At 46.4% G+C, this 14917-nt stretch overlaps 1 pseudogene; it reads left to right on the top strand.

The window, feature by feature from the left end:
- LOC123090077 (mitochondrial uncoupling protein 1-like) overlaps nt 1-6312 on the top strand; it is a 43533-nt pseudogene extending 37221 nt beyond the window's left edge.
- The last annotated feature ends 8605 nt before the right edge of the window (nt 6313-14917 follow it).

Raw genomic sequence — 14917 nt, 5'->3', positions numbered from 1 at the left:
AAAAACCTGGGTGCTCTTCTTCCTCCTCGCTCCACTCATACCCCCAAATTCCTCACCTCACTCCTACAGAAACCCCCAGCTCCCCTTCTTCCTCACTCCTACAGAAAACCCCCAGCTCCCCTTCTTCTTCACTCGCACTACAACTAGGCTCGTCATTCATTACTCCGCTCAAATCCGTGAGCGCGACATGACGCCCTCGAGGAAAATGGAGTCAGCTGATCCCAGCGCCAAGAAGATGAGGCTCCCGCCAGCGGCGACGCCTGTTGTAGATCCCGCACCCAGCAGCGCGGGGAGAAGCGGCGACCCCGCCCCCACCGGATCCCAGGAACCCGTAGAATCTTGGGTGGACTGCATCAGCGATCTCCCGGACACCATCCTTGGGTAGATCATCTCGCTTCTCCCCACCAACGATTGTTGCCGCACCCAAGTCCTCTCAATTCGGTGGCGCACTCTATGGCGCGCCGTGCCCCTTAATCTCGACTGTCGTCAGCTATGTCTCTTCAATGATTTTGAAATCCCCAGAGCCATCATCTCCTCCCACCAGGGCTCCGTTCAAAGCCTCTGCATCCCATCATGCTACCTAAGCAAGCATACCATGCCCTGCACGGTGGACGCCTGGCTGAAATCCACTGAATTCATAGAACTACAGCTGCTTGAGTTCTACTATTCCCCTGGAAATCACATACCACATACCGAACGCCATGAACTTGTGCCCTCAGCACCGATGTCGATCTCGCGGTTTTCCTCCTCTCTCCACACCGCCACCTTTGCGCTGTGCTACCTACCATACAATCTGGTACTAAACCTTCGACTCCCATTTCTCAAGAAACTTTCACTTGTGCGGGTTCGTATATCGGAGGCCTCATTGCACATCATCATCCACTCCAGTTGCCCTGCCCTGGAGTGCTTGGTGCTTGTTTTCACAGTTAGAATCGGTTGTCTCCAAATAAAGTCGCCTAACCTTGTAAGAATTGGAATTTCTTTTGACGAAAGGCAGCTCATCATCCAAGATGCCTCTTCACTTCAAAGGTTGATCCTTGATTCTAGTTATTCACCGTTGCAAATAACCGTCCTCTCTGCGCCTAAACCGGAGACCTTGGGTGTAATACATGATCTCTGTGCTCATTTCAATATGGTGTTTGGCTCCACAGTTCTTTAGGTACTTTATATTATCATCTACACTTGTAACCATAAGCTGCATTTTAAATTTCTGCGCATAAGTTATATATCATCTTGGAGTACACATTTTGTACTAATATTATATTCTATGCTCAATGAAGAGTTTCTCCATGGATGGCCTATCAATGGTGCTGGATTCTATCAAGATCTTTTATATCCAAATGAATAGTTTTGATCTGAACAAGATCATTGGCTTGCAGCAATGCTTTCCATGTCTGGAGAAGTTGTAAATAAAGGTGATAATTTCACGCACATTGGAAGCCCGCATATAGTGTACTAGAATTAACCGTTCAGCTGTTGCTCTTTCGACACTCTTCTTTTAGACCTTAACTGTTTTCAATCTTCATGCCTATTTAGGCAACAGGACGGGGTAAGAAAGTTATAACCAATCGGTGGATTCGTAAGCTTCGGGATTTTCACACTTCTCATGAGATTGAATTGAAGACAATAAGGCTAGAGCAATATGTAGACAACCCTGCAAACACTAGATTTGTCACATTCTTCCTGCTGAATGCGAGGTTACTATTGTCCATCAGGCTTAAGTTTATCAGCAACATGGTTTTGACGAATGGGTATGTCGAAGAGCAAAAAAAGGTGTTTCATGTGGGCAAAAGAGCTTCTGAACGTGTCGGGCTTCTATTTAAAACATATTGTGGTCATAATCCAGTAAATTTTACGACCCAGGATGTTCATTCTATGGACCTGACAGATCCATTTGACTGTGACTGCCGAAAACAGTGCTAGAGTTAGATGTTGTTGCCCTTTTCAACCTGGTTTTTTTGTAAACCTGATGAACAATTAACCCTCGTGCTTTTGTACAGTTTGTAAGCTGGAGTTAGATGTTCCTGCCCTTTTCAACTCGGCTGTGACTGTCATATTTTCTTTGAAACAAGGCAAATTGCTTGCCATTCGTTTAATTTAGAGTGAAATATTGTAAAAAATTCCAACCAAGGGAAATAACATCACTCTTGCCGGCTACTTGAGCACACTGTGCATTATAAAAGCCAGGTGATTAGCCCCCACCAGCACCCACAAACTTATTTCGAACTAGCACATTAAATGGGCTGTAAATTTTCATAGGAAAGGCTGCATGACCGTGACAGATTTGGATTCCGACATTTGGGACCCGCGAGGAAATAGTCTATCCAAGGTGGTGTCGACTTACTAGCCAGTCAACAAACGATTCTGCCTACCAGGCGTTCAATTGACATCCAACATCTGTCGTGTATCTTCTATCTCTTGTCTTCTTCTTCCTCCAGCCGCCCAAACCAAACCACCCCGTCGGCTCCGTCTTCTCCCGCCTCCCATGGCTAGCTGCGCCTCCGCCGCCCTACCGTATGTACCCTCCAACGTTGGCCAGTCCCTCCCTTTATTCCCCCACACGTGTTGTTATTCTCCGCCGACGTCAACCCCAACACGCACCCGCACCCGAACAAGTCAACCCTCGTACTCCCCTCCGTCTGCGACTGGACCAACACATCTTCCACGGCTCCTGTTCATTCCGTCCGAGGCCTCGCCATCGTCCTCCATGTTGCGGCCTTGGTTCGCTCGCCGTGCGTGGTGCGCCGCCCTCTTGCATTGTCAACATCATCAACAACCGAGAGGAACAAGGAGATGACTGTACGTGGAGAGGATGATAGTAGGGACCCACCAGCGTCATGGCAGTACGCAAGCAAGTGCCTCTATATTACATGCCCAAAAACATGGTTCCTCCTAATGGTTGGACATCTGGGGCTCACGCCATTGTCAACGTAGTCAATAAACAAGAGAATTACACTACGAGCGGTTGACACTAGGGACCCAGCAGGTCGCATAGTTTTTTTAGGAACAAGCAGTTGTTATTTATACTAGTTTTAGCGACAGATCAGGGTAGCAACGGGGCTGTGCGGGGGCTGTGGCCCGTCTAGCCATGGTTTTATTGATGTTTACCACATCATGAGACCAATTGTGTTTTTTTCTTGCTGAAAATGGCTAGCCCAGTTCTATTTTTTTAAAGAAATACCCAAACAAGGCCTACTTGCTTTATCGGCCCTGATGGGCTGCAAATCTTTCAAGACGAGGAGAGTTTCATTCGGTTTGCCCAGAAATGGGCTATACATTTTTAAAACACATCAAACCAGGAATTAGTTTCAATTTTTTTTCATTACAAGATTTTAAATTCCATTGATTTTTATGCGTCGACAATTATTTGGATTTTATATTTATATAAATTATTTTTCAAAATAGTTTGAATGTGAATCGATATTTCTGGATTAAAAACAGTTGACCGCACCGAAATATACAAAATTTCCAATACTTTTTGACTGTGTCCACAATATGGGGTGTAATGCTAACAAAAAGAAGATGGGCTCCAAAAAAATTCTTAAGAATTAGCAAATGGGCTGTACATTATTAGAAATAATGGCAGATGGGCTGTATGCTGTTTTCCACAGATTTGAGGCTGACTTGTGCGCCTACTACAGGTTGACGCGTATGCTTTCATAAAAAAAGGTTGACGCACACGCAACGCCCTGTCAACTTAGTCAACACACGTGAGCAGTGACTGTTGGATGTCCATCCAACGGCTGTTGTGCTTCTTCAATCTCTGCTCTTCATGCTCCAGCCGCTCGAACAAGCGCCGATGGGACTGCCTGCTCCCTCCTCCCGCGGCCGGCTATGCTGCCGCAGGCCTCACGGCCCCATCGTACTCCCATCGCTGGCCTAGCCATCTCTCTACTCACCCACACCTGCTGTTATTCTCTGGGGATGGCAGACGAACCAGTAAACCCTCGTACTCCTCCGCGTGGGAAACAACTACCGAGTATTCCCTAGCTCCGTGTCGTTCCCTTCCTAGGCCTCGCCGTCGTCCACTGCCCTGGTGCTCTCGGCGCAGCCTGGTCAACGTGGGACTGTACGTGGAGAGGCTGACAGCTGGGTCCACGGCCGCATGCAAGGAAATGCCTCCTTGTTACGCGCAAAATAATGATTCCTCCACCTGACAGCTAGGACCCATAGGAAGGGCCTCTGTATTTCGTGAAAAAATGTTCCCCCCGCCGACAGGTCAGACCCACCAGCTATATCTTCGCACGCAAGGAAGTGCCTCCTTATTACGCCCAAAAAAATGAATACCCCCCTGCTAGCTAGGACCCACCATATTGTTGGGCTGACTTGTGGGCCTACTAAGTTGACGGGGACGGAGGGCTTTGTCAACTTAGTCAATACTCCAGTGACCGTATGATGTCCATCCAACGGCCATAGTGCTTCTTCAACCTCTGGTCTTCTTTCTCCAGCCGCCCAAAGCAGCGCCGGTCGTGCCGCCTGCTCCTGCCTCCCGTGGCCGGCTGTGCTACCGCGGAGGCCTCACCGCCCCCATACTACTCCCACCACTGGCCAGGCCATCCCTCCACTCACCCACACCCCCTGTTATTCTGCGGCCACGACAGCCTCACACCGCAGCCGAACCAGCGAACCCTAGTACTCCTCTCCGCGTGGGCATCCACTGCTGCATCTTCCCCGACTTTGCGTCGTCCCTTTCCTAGGCCTCACCGTCGTCCACCGCCGTGGTGCTCTCGGCACGGCGTGGTCAATGTGGTCAACGACCGACTTCCATCGGAAGAGTACTGTACGTGGAGAGGCTGACAGCTGGGTCCATGGCAGCCACAAGGAAGTGCCTCCTTATTACGCGGAAAATAATTATTCCTCCACCTAACAGCAGGGACCCACCGGATGGGCCACCAGTATTTTGCGAAAAAAAGGTTTGTCCCTGACAGCTGGGACCCACCGGACGGGCCATCGTATTTCGCGAAAAAACATTTCCCCCGCTGCCAGCTCGGACCCACCAGAAGTGCCTCCTTATTACGCACAAAAAAATGAATACTCCCCCTGCTAGCTGGGAGCCAGCTTGGTGGCAGGCAGACTTGTGGGACTACTAAGTTGATGGGGATGGATGGCTTTGTCAACTTAGTCAATATAAACAATTCTAGCTCCAGTGACCGTACGATGTCCATCCAACGGCCGTAGTGCTTCTTCAACCTCTAGTCTTCTTGCTCCAGCCGCCCAAAGCAGCGCCGGTCGTGCCGCATGCTCCTGCCTCCCGTGGCCGGCTGTGCTGCCACGGAGGCCTCACTGCCCCCTACTATTCCCACCGCTGGCCAGGCCCTGTGGGATGGCAGCCTCACACTGCAGCCGAACCAGTGAACCCTCGTACTCCTCTCCACGCGGGCTTCCACTGTCGCTTCTTCCCCGGCTCCCCGTCGTCCCCTTCCTAGGCCTCGCCGTCGTCCACCGCCCTGGTGCTCTCGGTGCGGCATGGTCAATGTGGTCAAGGAACGACTTCCATCGGACGTGGACTGTACGTGGAGAATAATGATTCATCCACCTGAAGCAAGGAAGTGCCTCCTTATTACGAGGAAAATAATGATTCCTCCACCTGACAGCAGGGACCCACCATACGGGCCACCGTATTTCATGAAAAAAACGTTTCCCCCCAGACTGCTGGGACCCACCAGCTACACCTTTGCACGCAAGGAAGTGCGTCCGGGTAAAAAAAAAACGATTCGCCCCCCTGACTGCTGGGACCCACCAGCTACAACTTCGCAGGCAAGGAAGTGCGTCCGAAAAAAAACAATTTGCCCTCCTGACTGCTGGGACCCACCAGCTACATCGTCGCACGCAAGGAAGTGCCTGACAGTCCGGACCCACCTGGTCGAAGCGTACGTAGCGTTGTCATTCCGGAACTCCCCGAAATTTTCCTCGCCCTCGCTTCTACCATAGTTTTTTCCGTCATGGACAACCCAAAGAATGTCATGCATCTGCGTCTCCAGCCCGCCCAGGACGAAAAGCCCATTTTTTGTCATAGAAGTAGGAGCCCACCACATCTATGATGATACCAGGTTTTGTCACAATTATCGTCATAGAAGTGTCATATGTATGACAAAAAAAGTTTCGTTCAGCCCAAAATGTCACGGATGTGTCTTTTTTTTGTAATGTGCCCTTACAATCTCAGTGGCCAACCCCACTGACCTTGTCAAAGTTAGGCTTCAGTCCGAGGGGATGATGGCACTTGGTGTGCCGCGCTGTTATACTGGGGCAATGGATGCTTATGCCAAGACTGTTAGGCAGGTCTATTGTTTCTGCTCTTATTCTGCAAACTAATTGTGGATTGTTACATTTCTCAAATTGCTTGCTTCAAATATGTCGGTATCATCTTTAGGAAGGGGTTGATTTCAGGATCAAGTGAAGGTGGAGCATGGCTAGCCTGCTTGTTTAGCACAGTAATGTATTCTTTGATTTTTCTGTGCAGTTCATCTTTTGGGCCGAATCTTTACTATTAAAGGAGAATCGAACGTCGTGATGGTTCGACCTCCTACTATCGCTATTGATACATCCCTTCCCACCTCTGATTCTTTTCCCGTAGCGATGCCCTCTCCCACTTCCGTTTTGATTTGGTTCCACCCAGTTACCCACCCACGCACCCCTCCCACGATCCTCCCGATGTTCCCCATGATCTCCCCAACGCAGCCTCCTCTTGGAGAGTCGCTCCTGGCACAACGAGCGACGCTGCTCCCTGGCACCTCCAAACCATGGCTTCCCCTGCATCTCCTTCATGGGACGCCGCCACTTCGCTGTTGCCACCAATGCCTAGTTGATGGCAGCTTTCCTCATCTTCTTCTTCTCGCGCCACAGCCTCCGTTGCGATGTTGCCGCCCCATAGTCTCGACCGGTGTCGCGCTGGCCGCGGCATCCCGTGCGAATAAGAGGTCGACCGTTCTCTTCTTTGGATCTAGGTAGAGAATCGCGAGGGAGGCTGTAATAGAAGTTGGAGAATTGCGAGGGGCACATCCTCACATGTGAGTAGAGGCGCAGGCATGGTGAAGAGGCACATGGTAACAATGTAGGTGGAAGACTAAAGGGCTGCTAGAGACTGGATCATGCCCAATACATCGGCGAACCGGCGTGTAGTGGCGCCAGGTTGGAGGTAGCTCACGGGGATGTTCAACCCGAGCAACCGCTTCACGTTCTTCCTGCGCCATGGCGCGGTCATCCTCGTCTCCGGCCCAGGTATGTTATCCATCCAAGTCTACTAATTTCTTTTCTTAATCTTATTTTCTGCTGATATAAGTAATCATGTTGATTACTGCAAGCAATTTATTTTTGCATACAACTAAGCTTTTCAGTAGTACACAAGGAACACCAGGAATATAAATAGTTTGAGGAATTCCATATGTTGTAAGATGCTTTGAATAATCATTATACTGTAGCTTCACTGAATTGTATATCTGAACTTACATTTGCATAAATCAACTGCAATATGTTACAAATTTTGTACAGTATCATATTCAGGTTGAGTTTAGTTTATATTTGCCATTCGATGAGCTTTAGTCGGTCGTTCTCTTTTCTCCTATATTTTGATGATCTCATAATGAAGAAAATCCCAATTTTAGTTTGCATCATCTTAACCAATTAGCCTCTATTCATTGTACTTGAACACAAAATAAGTTCAAAGTAGGCTATTCATTGCCATCTGCACATATTTTTAGTTGTAATGTTTTTTGTATTTGTGTAGTGTTGGATGCTTACATATATTATATACACTTACACAGAAGAGAAGGGTCCCATCACTCTAGGTTAGGTACAGCCTAATATTCATATGCCACATTATCCGGTCTGGAACATGTACAAGATTAAACTTTGAATTTTGCTTCAGTTTCAAATTTTTCTATATGTCCGAATTCCAAACAGAATTTTATAGGAATTATAATAAAAACCTCTATGATATTGCTGCGGCACTAAATAACTTTTTGGCTCAGCTAAATAACATTTTCTCCTAACTCCCACCTTTATTTGTGCAGCTGAATTCATGTGGACAAGTGACAAAGCATTGATTTTTGTGGAGAAGTCAAACTAATCATTTTTGAACAAGGCCTTTCTTACAGTTAACTATAAATTCTGAACATGTTGATCCTCCATTTGTGAAGAAGCTGTGACAAAATTAGAAGTCAAAGGTTGTCCACGCATGCAAGTAACTAAACCCAACTTGGCTTTGCTTTTTATACCTCTCTATTTAGGGATAGTTTGCGTACACATCTTGATTCTTAGTTCTTGTGTTTGTGATTGGCAGTCGATTGTTATGTGTGTGAGTCCTAGCAGATGATGTTGGATTTGGCTCAAGCTAATGTCTTATTTTAGAAATCTCTTAGGGAGGAAGGGAGGGAGGGAGAACGTGCTTAATTTGGAAGTATAAATATTTGTTCGACGCAATCCTAAGACTATAAAGATATTTTCATAATGTCTTAATGTCAAAGGTCTTCCATTGTTAGTGACTGGAATGGATGCTGAAATATCATGTTTCAATTATTTTTGTTGGTAAGCTTGAGTAATATTTTTGTATGTTCCCATTGTTGTTTCATATATGCTACTTGCTATCCTGTATACACTACAAAAAAATACACTTCCGTGATGATACGTGTTTGTCACAGTAGGTCGCGTATTTTGTCATGCATGTATGTCCATGACGTTTTTATTACAGAATCAAGATAGTCATACCTGTGCTATTGTACAAGTGTTCCATGACATTACAAAAATTATCATCACGGAAGTGTCCACTTCCATGATGATAAATCGCGTGTCACGGAAGTGCTTTCTTCAAGGGTGACCGACACATGGCATCCACCATAACGGAATGCCGTTAAACTATCGGGTCGGGTTTTGGATCCGATAACCCATTAACAGCCCCGACCAATGGGGATTTTCCACGTGTAAAATCATCATTGGCTGGAGGAAACACGTGTCGTCTCATCGTTGGGACAGATGTCATCCACTCATTAGACAGAAGGCGCCTATGATATGTCGACACGTGGCATGACCCAACAAAGGCCCATTCGTGTGAAAAGGCCGGCCCGTTTGACTTGGTCAAAAGGTGGTGGGCCGGCCCATGGAAAGCCTGTTAATGGCCTGTTCGCATATAGCCCATTTACAGCCCGCTAACCCAAGGCCTGTTACGCCCTATCCGAATTAGGCCCAGTAGCGTCATCTGGGCCATCCAATATGATTCCAGCCCATTTTCACTTCTGGCCCATGTATGGCCAATGACGTCTTTCGGCCCATATGAGGCCCTTTGTAACTCTTGGCCCATTAACCACCCGTGGTGAAACTGGCCCATAATGAATAGTGTATCACTTTACACCCATTAACGGCCCATGGTGAAACTGGCCCGTAATGAACAGTGTATCACTTTATACCCATTAACGGCCCGTTATTCCGTTGGGCCGTTTCCATCCCAAGTTATCTTTCGGCCTTTTGAGGGCCCATTTATTCTTGGGCTCATTTGCAGCATTCGGTTACTTACGGCCCGTTACTGTCATTTTCTGCTTGTGGGCCAAATTCAGCTCGTCGTTACAGTCGGCCCGTTTGTGGACCTTTAATCTATTGGATCATTTTCATAGCATCACCAAATACGGCCTATTAACGGCCTGTTATGGTCAGCCCATAAAACGTACGATTTCCACTCTAGCCCGTCTATGACCCATGAAAGGCCCGTACAAGACCCATAAATGAGTCAGCCCATACAAGGCCCATGGAACCTACAAGACGTAGAAGGCCCATGGATCCGACGGCCCACTGAAGGCCCATGGATCCGACGTCCCATTGAAGGCCCATGGATTCGACGACCCATTGAAGGCCCATGGATCCGACGACCCGTACATGGCCCATGGACCGTACGGCCCGTGGACGGCCATGGTCACTACAACGTTTGGGTGAGTTGGCCCCCGTTTGAACGATATATCATATTCAAAGAATTATCCTACTCAATACTATCACCTCTAAAAACATACACTATACAACAAAGAGACCAAGGCATAGAAACGTAGAATAATCCTATGCTATACAGTAAAGAAATTACAGCCGATTATACCCACTGGGCATTATGGTTCGGCACAGGTGATTATAAAGCATACACAAACAGCAAATTACATACACTGGGTGAATACAGCTCATACATCATGGATGCGCATCAACTTAACTCCATTTGAACTATAATCTCCTCAGAAAATAGGATTGGCCAGATTCAGATAGCACAATTTTCAGTCTGCAAAATCTCCAATTTCTTCATGGTTACCTCAGTGTCTTGTTTCATTTTTTTGACTCCTGCACCTAATACCTGCATGTCTAGTCTCAACTTGTTGATTATACGTTGACAATCATGTACACGTTGTCTTGCCACCTCTAGTTGATGCTCGAGAACATCAACACATTCCAATTCCAATCCATAATCATTCGGTAACGGCCATGCCGTACTGCTCGCAGATCTTTGTGTTGATGTCACTTCATACTGAAATGTTTCTGTAAGTACACATGACTAGGGCAAAAATATAGTTACAACAGTCAAGCGAGCAAGACACTATTTTGTACTACATGGCAAAACATGACTAACAATAATGTTACATGTCATGAAGCATAAGCAGGTGATATTTTAAAAATTATAAAAAGATAGTATGTGCAGCCTGCATACAGAAATGCCTCTTAGCTCACTAGAGGAGCATGATGTTGGTGCCCAATCGAAAACATAGACAAGTTACAAATTTAGACAACACGTTGCATATATGTAAGCAAGTAGTTGGCCATTCTGTAGCTTAATTAAAGTCTTAGGGAGCATAATGAACAGCAGAGGTCTTCATACAAACATACTACAGTAGGCAAAACTATGCAATCATTAGCGTAGTATAAACTAGATTGTGAGCCTCATGCAATAATAGTTGGTTAATAGACTTCAAAGCTTCAGGCACACTTCGGCAGAGTAATTAAATGGTAAGGCCTTTAATTATGTCAACTAATAGTTATACAAGTACCCAACATCAGGCATGATTCTTTGGGCATCTCATTAACTGAGGACAAATAAAGCAATTGAAAAGAGCAAATTAACTATGCCTGAAACAAACAAGGAATTGAACTGTTGAGTTGCATACAGTGACTTACCTTAGCAGGTTGAAGAGGCTTAATGCAGCTCCTACTTCTCTTGCAAGGCTCCTTCCTAACATCTTGTACTTGGAAATCCTCAATCTTATCTTCATTGCACCCCGTCTGTAAGGTGACACAAACTAGTTACTCGTCTCCTTGGAAGATAAATATGCATACTTTCCAGTCTGTGAACAAAAAAAGGATGAGATTATAACAAAACAACACCACATAAGGAAACATGCCGCATCTCTTGCACTTGCACACAATGAAATGAGCATTTACTATGTCTGCACTATGTAAAAACTAGGCATGCATTCGAACTGGATCTCCAGGTACTCTTGGAGAGCCTACTTTACTGTACAGCCAAACCTTTATGTCACCTATGAGTTAGACAAGGCCCCACTACAGTAGCCCTTAGTGTTTAAATCATTGACAAGCTCTGTTAGAGTGTTAGGTCAAGAACAACAAGGAATCAAAGCAAACAGTCCTAGTATGGCTGGCTGATGCAAACAAGCAATTGAACAGATGTGTGAGCAAATCTTACATATCAAGAAAAGAAGCAAAGAAGGAGGCTTAAAGACCATCACTTGACTGACCAGATTTAAGGGGCATTTAAACATCATGTGCAACATATGAACTAACATAAACATTGCATATTCCAGATTCTACAATGGAATGCACATGTATTAGGTTATGCCATGTATGATGATGCCTAAATGTACATATAGCAGGTAGGAGTGATTCATCATTGCACGCACAATTGAATTGCAGGTTAAGGGCTAGTTTGATTCCGCCTTTTCAGGGCTTATTGTCAAAATAAGCCATAAAAGATGTAAAGAAGTCAATTTTGAGTTATGGGCTTGGGCTTAACTAATTTCGCTTTGGAGGGGGGTGTTTCGGGTAGAACCTCACTAAAAATTGAAGGGAAGGGGAATAGTGAAATGACTCTGTTGTCTGCCTATATTACACTCAAAATGCAACTGCTGACACCCGTGTCACACCTGACCCTCAAGTAAAAACAAACACGCAAGCGTTCATTGCCCTGCCCGCTTGCATCTCCTCTCCCCTTTCCCTCTACCTCGATGCCCTGCCTGCCGCACTAGGGTTCCTCCAGCGAGCCATCACCATTGGTCCCATCTGGCCTGGTCCTCGATGATGCTATGTCCAGCTAGGCTACATGGCCGGTGGGTAGGGGCAAATCTCCCTGGCTGCTCCTCCCTCTAGCGCTGCCCCTCATTCGCATGGTCTCCAGTAGCTGCTCCACCGTGGTTCATCCAACACACTACTCCGGCGGGTGCTGCACAACTACGGCTGATGCCACACTGCTGCAGAAGGCACCTTATTCCCCCTCCCCTCCTCCCAGGCCATGGCCTTGATGTGCTGTTGAAGGGTGAGCTCATCCAACAAGGTGAGGATCTTCTCTGATTTTTTGCCAAATTTTCATTCTGATCCACTATACGATGAATTGCTATGAGCTGCTTCTGCTGCTGCTATATGATGCATTGCTATGAGCTGCTCCTGCTGCTGCTATATGATGAATTGCTATGAGCTGCTGCTGCTATATGATGAATTGCTATGAGCTGCTGTTGCTGCTATATGATGAATTGCTATGAGCTGCTGCTGCTGCTATATGATGAGTTGCTATAAGCTACTCCTACTGCTGCTATATGATGAATTGCTATGAGCTGCTCCTGCTACTGCTATATGATGAATTGCTATGAGCTGCTCCTGCTGCTGCTATATGATGAATTGCTATGAGCTGCTCTTGCTGCTGCTATATGATGAATTTCTATGAGCTGCTGCTGGTATATGATGAATTGTAGACTGCCGCTGTTGTATGATGAGTTGCTATGAGTTGCTGCTGCTGCTATATGATGCTTTCAGGTGGAGCTGCTATATGATAATAACCAGCTACTTGGACCATCGAATTTCAATAAATAATTGTTCTTCATTTAAATGTGGGTCATGCGTTCTTCGTTTAAATAAGGCAATGGGATCTCTATGGAAAACATTGACCAAAGTAGATTGTGCCAAGTAGATGGTATATTTGTATTTGCATTTTGAGCAAATAGTGATGGTCTGTTTTCCTATCATATTAATTACTGCACTGGGTTCAATTTCTAATGTTTGCAAGTCAAATTAATTTTCATATGGGCAACAAAATGAAAAAAATATAATGCAATCTAGACTTTCCACTGATCATACCAAAGATAAGCTGAAAACGCAATGAAAAGAACTGATTGGCTTATTACATGGAGCTTATATTCACAGGTGCTTATTTTCTTAGGATAACTCGTAATAACTGTCCCTAAGAAACTTGGCTAATAGAACTGACATACAAATAACATGTCACAATGATTGCAATGGAGGAGTGACGTACCATAGCACACTGTATAGGCTCACCGCTGCCCCTCCTTTTTTTGCGATGTTCCATGAAATTGCCACATACATCTTGTACTTTTTCATTGTGTAACCCTATATGCAAGTTGACATGGCTAATTTCAGACATCTCTACATGATACTACATTGCATATCCCTTGCACATATTTAAACCACCAATTAACGATTGTGTGCGTACCATAAACTAGGCATGACTGTGTATGCTGGTCTAGCGGGCACTCTAAGGGAGCCTCATGTAGTGCACTGGAATTCCTACATGCCACCTACGATTTTGTGTAATGTACTGCCCCTATTCCTAAATGCATGTCTTTGTAGAGATTCCAGTATGGACCACATACAAATGTATATAGATGTATTTTTGAGTGTAGATTCACTTATTTTGCTCCGTATGTAGCCTATAGTGGAATCTCTAGAAAGACTTATATTTAGGAACGGAGGTACGAGGTAGTATCATGTATGACATCTATAGATCTAATTTAACAGCCAGTAGTAGAAATCATTGTCTGCACAAAGGGGTTACTGGTCGAAAATCCTAGCAAAGCATGCTGGTAGGCACAGAACAATACAAGAGAGAGACACACTTACAAGATCATAGCAATGCCTCAGTCCAGGATCTTGGTTGGCCAAGCCGTTAGATCTAGAAGAAACATCGTCCTTATAGTTTTTGCCAGCTGCATAACAGGTAACAGCGACCGGTTAGTATATTTGAAGTACATCGGGCAGGTGATGCTGGACGGGTTTAAAGGTGACAAGTACCTAGGCCGTGGCGGGTGCTTGGCATCTCTCCAGACGGTGGGAATCAGGTTAGAAATGTCAAGGGTGATGACGCTGCGCTGGCTGTCGGGGTCCGGTAAGGAGATCTAGAACCATCGAGTAGGGTGTTTGTGGAGCGGCTCTAGTAGGGTGGACTACAGTGTGGGCGCAGCGGATCTATGGACGTGGACGAGGGCGTAGGTGAAGCTGCTCCGGTGGTTGGGTTAAGGATGGTGTCGACGACGCGGATCTGCGGCCATGGATGGGGCGTCAGAAGCTGCTCCGGTGGTTGGGTTAAGGATGGTGTCGACGATGCGGATCTACGGCTGTTTGACGGGGCATCAGAAGCTGCTCCGGTAGGTTGGATGAGGGTGCGAGGAGGCGGATCTGAGGCCGTGGACTTGTGAGTTGGCAAAGCGGCCCCGGTAGGGTTGAGAATGGTATAGGCGAAGCTACTCCGGTAGGGTTGACGATGGTGTCGGCGAAGCAGCTCCGGTAGGGTTGAGGAAGGTGTCGACAAAGCGGCTCCGGTAGGGTTGAGGAAGGTGTTGGCGAAGAGGATCAGAGGCCGTCGACGGGGGCGTCGGTGGGGCGGCTACGGGGGGTGTGGACGAAGCGTCTCCGGTGGGGAGTACGAATGAGCCGCTGC

Source organism: Triticum aestivum, chromosome 4B (assembly GCF_018294505.1).
Source record: "Triticum aestivum cultivar Chinese Spring chromosome 4B, IWGSC CS RefSeq v2.1, whole genome shotgun sequence".
Lineage (NCBI taxonomy): Eukaryota > Viridiplantae > Streptophyta > Magnoliopsida > Poales > Poaceae > Triticum > Triticum aestivum.
This window is presented reverse-complemented; position numbering and strand designations above follow the sequence as displayed.